The sequence below is a fragment of the Bubalus bubalis genome, chromosome 3 (assembly GCF_019923935.1).
Source record: "Bubalus bubalis isolate 160015118507 breed Murrah chromosome 3, NDDB_SH_1, whole genome shotgun sequence".
Lineage (NCBI taxonomy): Eukaryota > Metazoa > Chordata > Mammalia > Artiodactyla > Bovidae > Bubalus > Bubalus bubalis.
Genome location: NC_059159.1, coordinates 129,474,425 through 129,486,569, shown reverse-complemented (window position 1 = coordinate 129,486,569; position 12,145 = coordinate 129,474,425). Strand labels below are relative to the sequence as shown.

General features: G+C 43.9%; 1 pseudogene; it reads left to right on the top strand.

The window, feature by feature from the left end:
* Positions 1 to 7,988: 7,988 nt before the first annotated feature.
* LOC102410476 overlaps positions 7,989 to 12,145 on the top strand; it is a 171,407-nt pseudogene continuing 167,250 nt past the window's right edge.

The following is a 12,145-nucleotide window of genomic DNA, read 5'->3' as shown; positions in this document are numbered from 1 at the left end:
CTGCACATCCCTCTCAGCAGTCCTAGATCTCTAACTTGTAGGAGATTCCTCAGGAATTGCCATATGGAATCTGGTCTTTAAATCAGCCCGAGTTCTAATTGGCTCTGGTTTCTACTTGCTCCTGTGTTCTCTGTTAGCAGCTGAGCTTCATTCACAAGGAGGAGGAAATTTTCCTGATCTTCAAAAGCATTAAGGAAAGAGAAAATCAAAGAGCTCACATCTGAGCTAGGGCTCAGGGCCAAGTACTCCACTCTTCTAACTGAAGAAAGGAAGGAACATGCCCATGCTTCAGTGCTGGGAGTCAGCGTGAGGAACTCTGCCCGTGGAAAAGGTCATGAGGAAGGAGACTCGGCATACGCAAAGGCGGGATTGAGCCTCAGGAGTCCCCCTGGAAATTCTCGAGCATCTACCCCCAAAACCAGAGTCTGCCTACTTTACTGCTTTGTGGTATCACCTACACCTCTGACTTTACAGGGGGCTGTCCCCCACCACCTCTCTCTGAAAAAGAGTTAACTTACAACTCTAGTTAATAAAGTTCCTGAGCATGACAAGAGTGTTTCAACCTACAAACTCCTTTGGAAGTCCTCTAGCCTGACTGAATAGGTTCTTCCGGCCACATGTGATTGTTCAGAGCCTCCCAACTGTGAAAGGCATGAGATGTTCTAAACTATCTAAATATAGATTCCTTTGAGCAGTTAAAAGATTGATTAGAAATTGTATTGGTGAAGGATTTTTCACTTGTTGGGCCAATGTTTGCTGCTAAGTTTCCATATCCCTTGCCTACTGTGTCCCTGGCAGTGTATTGATTAATATAATTGGTGTATAGGAATGTAAGTAGTCGGAGAAGGCAATGGCACCCCACTCCAGTACTCTTGCTTGGAAAATCCCATGGACGGAGGAGCCTGTTAGGCTGCAATCCATGGGGTCGCTAAGAGTCGGACACGACTGAGCGACTTCACTTTCACTTTTCACTTTCATGCATTGGAGAAGGAAATGGCAGCCCACTCCAGTGTTCTTGCCTGGAGAATCCCAGGGACGGGGCAGCCTGGTGGGCTGCCATCTATGGGGTTGCACAGAGTCGGAAACGACTGAAGTGACTTAGCAATGTAAGTAGTAGCTTTAATGCTTGTAACCTTGGACCCTTGAGTTAATTCTTTTCTTGTTATAGCCCACCACACCTTTGCCCTATAGGAATGCAACTTTATCTAATGCTTTCAGAGGGTGGCGCCTGACTTTTCACCTTTAGAGAAAAATAAGTTTTCTGAAGAAAGGATCTTAAAATGTCTTCAGGCCCCCTGGCCAGAAGATGATGTAAATCACCTAAACTTTTGCATATGATAAGTTTGAAAGCCTGGCTTCAATAAGGATCAAGGACTGCTGACCTTCCCCCATTATCCTCTATGCACAACTTAAGGTATAAAAACTACTTTGGAAAATAAAGTGCGGGCCTTGTTCACAGAAGCTTGGTCTCCCCGTGTCGTTCTTTCTCTCACCTTCTGGCTGAATTCCCACCTGGAGTGTGGAGGCTCGTCAAGCCTACTAATTATGCCTGGGCTTCTAAGATCTGACCGGGGAGGCCTTAGTGTCTCCTCTCCTTCAGGAGAATGGGAGGATGCCTACAGCCTACGTAGGTGATGCAAATTCCTTATTTTGGAATTTTATTAGCTTTCCACGTAAACCAAGTTATTCGGCCTCTTTTCTCCACTGAATTTTCTCACTGAGCTATCCTTATTTAACCATTCTTTATATCTTTAATTCTATCGTATCCTGATCGCCGAAGCTGTCTCCCCTTCAAAACCCCTGACTCCACCGGGGCTGGACCCCGGTACTTCAGGGAGAGGGCTCTGCAGAAGGGCTCCATTGGTCCCTCAGCTGAAACATGCCCTCAAAAAGAAGAAGAGGGATTTTGAGAAGAACTAAGAACAGGGACTTGCACATGGAAGGAACATGTACAGATCATGAAGCACTTCTTTATACATCAGTTCCTTCTAGAACCACAACCATGTATTCTTCTCATTATGCTAAATGAGTAAACTAAGGTTCAGAGAGATTGTCTAAGGACGTGGATGCCCCCAGATCTGACTAGTTCCAAAGCTCATGCTCCTTCCCTGGATATAATGGAGCATGGAGCAAGTCATGATGAAACAGACTTACCTGAAGGTTGTTTCACTAGTGGCAGGAACATCTATGTGCCTAAAACCTGCCCCTTTTGGACACAACTTGTACTGAGAGAGAACCACAGACATTGCTCTTCCCAACCACCATTCTCTATTCCAGTAACTGGAATAGCCTCCAAATGGTTTCAAAGTTCCACTCCTGAAGTCTCCCAGGATTGAAGTTCAGCAAGCTAAAGACATCTTCATGTCTAATTTGGCCATGGCTCTGTCAACGAGATTAATTTAAGAAAATGCAATGAGATTAATTCAAGAAATGCATTAGGACTATGCACCCTAATCCTAATTTTTCTTCCTCCTAATTTTATTATGTGTTTTAAGATTTCTTCTTGTGATGGCCTACAAAAAATTCACACTGGCCCAAGTTAAGGGCACTACTTTGCTTTCCCTCAATTTCCCAAAGACCACACTTCCTCTCTTAAAACTTAGTACTGTATCTGGTGGCCCTAGTTCTTGTGCTCCAGGGTCTTAAAAGCTAACTTGATTGGTTCAAAGCTGTGTCTTATAACTTCATCTTCTATAAATCACCTGCCAGAACAAACATCCCCTATAGGAATCATCTCTACTTATGGCTGCAGCCAAGCTCCCATTTTCTCACTTACCTCTATGTCTGGACACATTCTGTTAGGATAAGAAATTTTAAGAAAAATGTCTCTAGTTTTGTCTTCTAACTCAGACTGAAGGGAAACTCAGACTGAAGGCATTCTCCACTGCTATCACATCCCACTGCCCTCAGGTCCTGTAGGCTGGAGGTGTCACTATGAACAGAACATAAATGAGTGGCAGTCAACACACAGACCCACACACATGACTCACAGAACCATACACGTGGCTCACAGTCCATGGTTGTGGACTGCTGGCAGAGCACTGAACTCATCCTGGGTCTGACATGAATGAAGGTCACCCAAAATCAGCACTGTTCTGGCAGCCCAATCTTTCTGGGTTCTGTGAAAGAAAGACTCCAGGAGCCAGCAGGACCAATCTAGACTTTGGACTTCTTGCCTGAAACTTGGAGCCAGACACAGAGCTCTAGAACAATGACATAAGTTCCTTGGTACACCTGATCAACCCAAGAACATAGTTTGAATATGTGTGTATGTGTGTGTTTGTGTCTATCTGTGTGTGTGTATATACATGCATACATTTAGGACACAGTTCGGAGAGGTAAAATGTAAGTGCAAAAATCCCTGTTCAAACAGCACTGCCTTCAGACTGGGTCAGTGGAGCCTGTATATGTGTGTGTGTGTGTGTGTGTGAGTGAGTGTGTGAGTGAGTGTGTGAGTGAGTGTGTGTGTGTGTGTGTGTGTGTGTGTGTGTACCTACATGCATTCACTTTGGAGGAGGGATGCAGAGGACCAAAGGGTGCTACAATGGATAGAAATGGGCATCAGGGTCATGTGGGGCCCTGTGTGGACTCTGGTTCTCTGCTTGACTGCTCTGCCCACTGCCAGATCTGTCTTCTCCCAAACACTCCAAAGCATGGGGTCCCCTGAGGTACAGGTTTCAGGCAACAGCCCCCATTTACCCAGGTCTGAGGGTGGTGCTGTCTCAGCAACACTTTGTGCATTTAACTTTTGCCTCCCCAAACTGTGTCTTGAGTGTAACACATTAAGCCTATTGCTGGCCCTAGAGTATACATTGAATATATATTTTTCAAATCAGATAGAATCCTGAATCTTAAAAGGTACTGTAAAAGGTAATCAAACCCAAATTGGGTCCCCATAACCACAACAGGCCCTGATTGAGATCTCATTCTCTGTCTACTAATCCTCAAGAATTAGCAAATACAACTCTATCCTGCTATGAAATCCTCCCCACCTCCAGGGCTCAAGTAAAGACTCAGAAAGACAGCCAAAGAAGCCTCTCTAAACATATCTTTGAATCCACGCATTGAGTAACATTTCTAATAAGCCCTCTCAGGCTTAATGGGGCTTTCTGATGATTCCCCATTCCAAACTCCCCTATATGTCTCACCATTTACTTCGTATAATTCCCTCTAGTAGATAATCAGGGTATTGCATTCAAAGTCACTTAAGTTTGAATAGGCTTTTCCAGTGCCCTTTGATTACTTAAATGTCTCATACTTGCTATGTTGTGCCTTTATAAGCGCTCTCTGCTCTAGTATAGGTTGGCTTAGACTCAAATGCAAAGAGGCTCATGTTCTCCGTAGAGAGAATCTTCTCAAAAAAATCTACAGCAGTCTCCATGGGGCTTTAAACCACCCATCATTAACCTGGTGACCAGACTTTTCCTTCGATAGCCATCTCTACCTCTGAACCATCCTAAGCCCTAGAACTCCTGAGGAGTTTCTAAGAATAGGAGGGATTTATTTCATAGCTTACTTCACCTTAGGCAAACAGTAGCTGTATAGTCTCATGATTTCCCTTTGCATCCAAAGAAGTGAAACCCAACTGGTAACTCTCCCAAATCTGCCTTCCTGGGAGGGCAGACCCCACTGAATCTGACACCATACTGGGGCAAGTTCTGAGCCATTAGCAAGCTTATTGTCATGCTTCTCACCAAGAAAAAAGCACCTGACTGAGGAGGTTAATGGAAAGAGAGACTTTTTTTCAATAAGAGAGAGACTCTTTAAAGAAGGAGGATAGCAAAAATCAGTTGAATCATGTGTACAATTGGTCCAAGACCCAGGGGCCTTTACAACTGGCTGAAGCATCCACAGACAGACAGCACCTGCATAGGCAACTGCTCCATTGCTGAAGAATGCTGTGTGAGTCAGTGCATCTACCCCACCCACACTTGCTGCGGGCCCTCCCTCATCTCAGATGTTCTCTTGGTCCTAAGCTTACATTCAGCCCTGTGCTGCTTCCTTGCTCTTCCTGAGTCAATCATGGGGAGGAAAGAGTATCCCTAGAACCCGAAGCATTAGTTTCCTGGGGCTGCTGCAACAAACAAACAGGGCCTTCCCTGGTGGCTCAGTGGTAAAGAATCCACCTGCCAATGCAGGAGGCACAGGGTTCGATCCTTGGGCCAAGAAGATCCCATATGCCTTGCAGCAATTAAACCCATGCACCACAAATACTGAGCCTGTGCTCTAGAGCCAGGAGCCACAACTACTGAACCCACATGCTGCAACTACTGAAACCCTCAGGCTCTAGAGCCCATGCTCCACAGCAAGAGAAGCCACCAACATGAAAAGCCCTTGCACTGCAATGAAGAACATCCCTACTCACTGCAACTAGATAAAAACTCCCACAGCAATGAAGACTCAGCACCACCAAAAATAAATACCAATATTTTTAAAAAGCAGACATTTATTCTGTCAGAGTTCTATAGGCTGGAATTCCAAGATCAAGATGTCAGCAGGGTTGGTTCTTTCTGGAGGCTTTGAGGGAGAAACTGTCCTGCCTCTCAGCTTCTGGTGGCTGCCAGCAACTCTTCACATTCCTTGGTTTTGAGATGCATTACTCCAATCTCTGCCTCTGTTGTCGTGTAGCTTTATTCCCTGTCTTCTCTACATCCCTGTGTCTGAATCTTCCTCTCCTCCTTCTCATAAAGATACCTGTCATTGAATTTATAACTCACCCAGGTGGTGACTGTCCCTTGGAAAGAAAGCTATAAAAAAAAAACCTAGACAGCATATTAAAAAGCAGAGACATCACTTTGCTGACAAAGCTATAGTCAAAACTATGGTTTTTCCAGTAGTCATGTGAGATGTAAGAGTTGAACCATAAAGAAGGCTGAACACCAAAGAATCGATGCTTTCAAGTTGTGGTGTTGGAAAAGACTCTTCAGAGTCCTTTTGATAGCAAGGAGATCAAACCAGTTAATCCTAAAGGAAACCAACCCTGAATATTCATTGGAAGCACTGATGCTGAAACTCCAATAGTTTGGCCACCTAATGTGCAGAGCCAACTCAATGGAAAATACCCTGGTGCTAGGAAAGATTGAGGGCAGGAGGAGAAGGGTGACAGAGCATGAGATGGTTGGACAGCATCACTGACTCAATGGACATAAGTTTGAGCAAACTCCATGAGATAGAGAAGAACAGGGAAGCCTGGTGAGCTGCAGTCCATGGGATTGCAGAGCTGGACATGACTTAGTGACTGAACAACAACAACAGGTGGTGTTAGTGGTAAAGAATCAACCTGCCAATGCAGGAGACTCAAGAGAAGAGGTTCAATCCCTGGGTTGGGAAGGTCCCCTGGAGTAGGGAATGGCAGCCAACTCCAGTATTCTTTGCCTGGAAAATTCCATGGACAGAGGAGCCTGGCATGCTACAGTCTATGGGGCTGCAGAGTCAGACATGATCGAGCACACACATACTCTCTAATCTAGTATAATCTCATTTTAACTAATCGCATCTGAAAAGATGCCCTTTCCAAATAAGGTTGCATTCTGTGGTTCCAGGTGGACATGAATTTGGGGAGGAATTGGGGACACTGTTCAACCTGCTACATCCCATCTTGACTTAAACCTCCTTTAGCCCCACTGCTTCTGGTCATTGCTGACTGTACCAACAGACCTTTCCCCAAAGATCCAAGACACTGCTAACGCTCCTTGACTCACCAACAAACAAGGAACAAATGCACTTGCTCTAATTTATTCTCTGCCTTTCTCAGAAGTGTTTCTGACCTTTCTCTGTAGCCCATTGCTGGAATCATACATTGTCTTAACCACCAAATCACATATAAGTCTGCCATACAGTTCCAGCTGGGCACATAATGATAAATGAAGTATATGAATGAATGGAAGCCTATTCTAATCCTACTCTAGGTAAGACAATGAAGTAGGTAAAATTTATTCTCAGAATTCTTGTCCCTAAATGTCAAAGGCCCCCTTCTACTCCAGGTTTAATGTTTTCAACCACTCAGATAATGTCCCATCTCTGCATCTCTTTGACATCCTGCCCTCCCCTTTCCAAAATGTTCCTCAGGCTACAAAAAAAAGGGGCTAACTCTATTTGACACGTTACTTCATATTATATTCTTCATAGACATCTAAGAAATTTCTATTTTAACAGAGACTCTTGATACCATAGTCACAGTAATCAAGTGATCTGGGCACACTGGCCAGGCTAGGGATTTACAGGCAATGGTATGGGTCACTACCAGCCCCTTGCATCCCACCTTGGCCAGCCACAGCACCAGCCCCCAAGCAAACTGTTCTGGACTCTGCCTCCAGAAACAGGCTCAGCCCATGTTCACTCATCTTTCTCCACCTTTTCTGCCCGCACGCCTGTTTGTCCAAGTGATCTGTGTCTAGTTCTCTTTCCTTCAGGTGACTTTATACCAACTCTTCCATTTTTTTTTTCCCTCCCAGTCCTTCATCCCCTCTCTAGTCCTTGGACAACATTTCTTTTGTCTTTTAAAAAAGGGGGAGAGGGTGTGGCTTATTGTTTTTGCCACTTAGGAAAAAAAATATTGTCCCTTAGAAAAAATTGTTGTAATTCTCATCATCAGGGACAAGGTCAACACGTTCAGTCTATCTGACCTTTAATATCACTTTTGAGACAGGGTCTCTATTTTTATTTTCTTCCCAGAGACTTTGTGATGTACAGCTACCAGTTTTTATTCACTGTCCTTTTAGTCAATTCAATCTCAAGAATTAATTTTGTAATTGCTATTGGAGGAAAGGTCAAAAGAAACAAAGAAAAGGACCTGGAAGAGCTGTTCTCTGAAATGCATTTCACCCAGCAAGACCTCCCTGGTTCTGTTTTCTGGCCCTGCTCCCAAGGGCTTTGTCCCAGACAAATGGGCAAGCCAAAAGATGAGCCCCTAAGAGGAAGAGAAGAGCTGAGGAATCAACCAGCAGCGGTCAGGCAAAATGGCACATGTGAATGGCTCTGGTGAAACAATGGCAGTGTTTCTTCTGAGCGGCTTCCTGGAGCCCTTCATCGCCCAGGCCCAATACAACTATTCCAGGGATGCTGCAGGTAAGCTTTGCACTGGTCTTCCCCATGCAGAGAGCAAAAAGGGTCACTGACTGCACAGATTCCACAGCTGTGTCCATTATTCATCCTCTGATGGGTGACCAAGGCAATGTTTTTTCATCACCAGGTGAGTCCAGTTAATCTACTACTTTAAATAGATCATTGATATTGTTGTTAAGTTGCTCAGTCATGTCCAACTCTTTGTAACCCCATGCATGTAGCCCGCCAGGCTCCTCTATCCATGGGATTTCCCAGGCAAAAATACTGGGGTAGGTTGCCATTCCCTTCTCCAGGGGATCTTCCCAAACCAGGGATCAAACCTATGTCTCCTGCACTGGCAGGTGGATTCTTTACTGCTGAGCCACCTGGGAAGCACAAATAGATCTATGCACAACTAGATTCCATGCTATGTCATTGTTGGCTGAGTTGTTAGCCATACTTCCTGGGTCTGGTTTTAAAAAGAGAAGTATAAAGATGAAACCTCTAGTCTGTGTTTTACCAACAGCCAAGTTATTGCCCATATATACTGCCTGACATTCCATCTGTAAGCCCACTGTCAAAGACCTCAGACCCTCCCATGTCCATCACAGAGGCCTTGTTTATTTCATAGAGGAATCATTAGATAGAATGACTGCTGTTGAGGCCCAGAGTAGGCCACTCCCAAATGAGCCTCAGTGATGTATAGATTACTTTGACTAAAAGGTATTTGAAGAAACATCCAACTTAAGAGGCTAACTCTCCTATTTCCTGTAGCTGCTGCTGCTGCTGCTAAGTCACTTCAGTCATGTCCGACTCTGTGCGACACCATAGACAGCAGCCCATCAGGCTCCAGCGTCCCTGGGATTCTCCAGGCAAGAACACTGGAGCGCGTTGCCATTTCCTTCTCCATTGCTAGAAAGTAGGAAAAACTATCTCTCATGTGAGAGGTGCATTCCCTGAATCTATAGGTAGAAGGATACCCTTATGGCAAAGATAGGGAATTCAGAACCAACCTACAAGCCTATATAAACAAACCTTGTTACTTCTTTATTACCTAAAACCCAAACTCTATGTAGTTCTTCACTAATTGGGCCCCTAAACCTAGTTTCTTTATCCTGTTACTTCCTTACAAATGCTGTTGTTTCCTTGTCTAAAAAGTATAAAAGCTACCTGTTTTGGACATGCATGAATTAAAATTTGTTTCTTTTTCTCCCATTAATCTGTCTTACATCAATTTCATTATTAGTCCAGCAACAAGGACTCAAAATAGGAAAAAAAAAAAAAAAAAAAACTCAAGATGGGTAAAGGGGGGAATTTTCCCATCCCCAACACCATATAATTTATCCTCCAAACTAGGACACTTTTGAGAAAAAAACAAAGATACCTCTCATTATTATAGCAGCATCATAAGGTAAACCAGAATTATTCCAGGCAAACCAGGATGTTGACTAATTAATTCACCAGGTCATACAGTCAGTTCAAGTGGAAAGTGTGGAAGGAGCATGGTGACCTGGACTTGGTGCCAGAGTCCCAGACCACCTTATCTCTGGGGTTGCATCTCCTTAAACTAGAAATAGAACTCCTGGCTTGAGAGCCCTAAACAACTGTTTCACATGAAGGCATGCAGCAAACCACTCAGAAAAGTATGCACTCATGGTAAAAATTAGAGATATGAGATTTATAATGGAGTCAGAGTTGGAAGCAGGAAGGGGAGATTTGGGGCTTAATCTGAGGTTAAGTAAGTATAGACAACAGGATGTAACATGAAAGGGAAAAAAAATAAGGCATCCCAAACAAGGAGTTCTTAATGATTCAGAAAGAATGCTAAAACAAAAGCACTGTCCTACATGCGGAGGGGTGCGGGGGGTGGGGGGTTGAGGTAGGGGGGGTGGGGGTAGTGCGGGGCAAGGAATACAGGAAGTCAGAAAATCAGATTAGCTTGTAAAGGGCCTCCAAGTGGAGAGGAAGTACTGCATACTGCATAGCTGTTAAGAGTGAAGGGCATGCATTCTAGACAGCCTGACATTGTACCCTAGCACTACACTTTTTATGTGTGTAATATAAAGAGTCTATGCTCTTGTATCCTGAGAAAATCATCATTCAAAAACACACATGTACCTGAACATTCATTGCTGCACTATTTACAACAACCAGGACATGGGAACAACCTAAATGCCCATTGACAAATGAATGGATAGAGAAGATGTGGCAAGATGGAATATTACTCAGTCATAAAAAGGATTGAAATTGAGTCATTTGTACTGATGCAGATGGAATTGGAGTCTGTCATAGAGAATGAAGTCAGAAAGAGAAGCATATCATGTATTAATGCATGTATATTGAATCTAGAAAATTGGTAGATATGAACTTATTTGCAGGGAAAGAACAGAGACACCGAGGTAGAGAATGGACATGTAGCCACAGTGGGGAAGGGGAGGGTGGGATGAACTGGGAGAGTAGCACTGACAAACCATTTGTAAAATAGATAGCTAATGGGAAGCTGCTATGTAGTGTGGGGAACTCAGCTCAGTGCTCTATAGTGACCTAGAGGGGTGAGAGGGGAGAGTGGGAGGGAGGCTCAGGAGGGAGGGGATATATGTATACATATAGCTGATTCACTTTGTTGTACAGTGGAAACCAGCACAACATTGTAAAGCAATTATACTCCAATAAAAAACAATAACAAATTTTTTAAAAACTCTATGCCTTGATTTCCTTATCTGCACAATAGGGATAATGAAAGTATCTTTTTAAATTGTATTTATATATTTTGGCTGCGCTGGGGCTTTGTTGCTGATCATGAGTTTCTCTTGTTTCAGAGAGTAGGGGCTACTCTTTAGCTGGGTTACACAGGCTTCTCATTGCAGTGGCTTCTCTTGCTGCAGAGCACAGGCTCTAGAGCATTTGCTTCAGTAGTTGTGGCACACAGGCTTAGTTACCCCTTCGCATGTGCAATCTTCCTGGACCAGGGACTGAACGTATGTCCCCTGCATTGAAGGCGGATTTTTAACTACTGGACCACTATGGGGGTCCTGAAAGTATTGTTGTGGTGATTAAATGATTCATATATTCAATGTACTTGGAATTGTTAGAGGTAATTAAGAGTCACTAAGGATTCTAAGATGGAGAAGGCGATGGCACCCCACTCCAGTACTCTTGCCTGGAAAATCCCATGGACGGAGGAGCCTGGTAGGCTGTAGTCCATGGGGTCGCTAAGAGTTGGATACGACTGAGCGACTTCCCTTTCACTTTTCATTTCATGCACTGGAGAAGGAAATGGCAACCCACTCCAGTGTTCTTGCCTGGAAAATCCCAGGGATGGCAGAGCCTGGTGGGCTGCCGTCTATGGGGTCGCACAGAGTCGGACACGAAGGATTCTAAGAAGGCAAATGGCAGAAAGAAAATACTTGGGAATGATAATCAGTGTTCTGGGTTTAGAATGGATGGAGAGCAGGCAGAGTGGAAAGAAAGAATGACTAGGAGGCTATACTGGTCCAGGCCATGAGTAGATTGCAATAGTTATGGCCTACATAAGGCCTTGCCATAGAAGGAGAATGGTAGGGCTAGGTTTGGTACTTGCAAAGAAAGAAATTATAATGCATTAGGGAAGAGTTCGTGCCAAATCCATCGATTCATTAAGCTTAAAGTCTCCCTTAGACCTGGTCTCATCTGACCTTGCTCTTAGAGGAACTCAGCTTTCCCCAACACTGAATTAAAACAATTATAAAGTTAAGTGCCTGGGCAGGAGATGATGGGCTATTGAAGGGGATTATAAGTTTTGGAGTAAAAGGGATGTTTAATTCTAGATGCCTGTTCTGGATGACTTAGGAAACTTGCCAGCCTGATCCAGGAGATGATATTTTTGAGATCTCTTCAATGAGTAAGATGATTTTATTTTCTCTAATAAATGTCCTTTTACATGGTTTAAAAACAGAGAAAGAAGAATGGGGAGGAGAAGGTATGATTGGAGGCAAAGATATAGATGTGGCTCATGTAAGAATCCTCCAGTAGCATCTAGCACTCCACCTTTCCTACACCTCCCTCCCATTGTATTCATAGTGAAGATATTGCAGTTTCCTGATGGAAACATGCCTTTAAACAG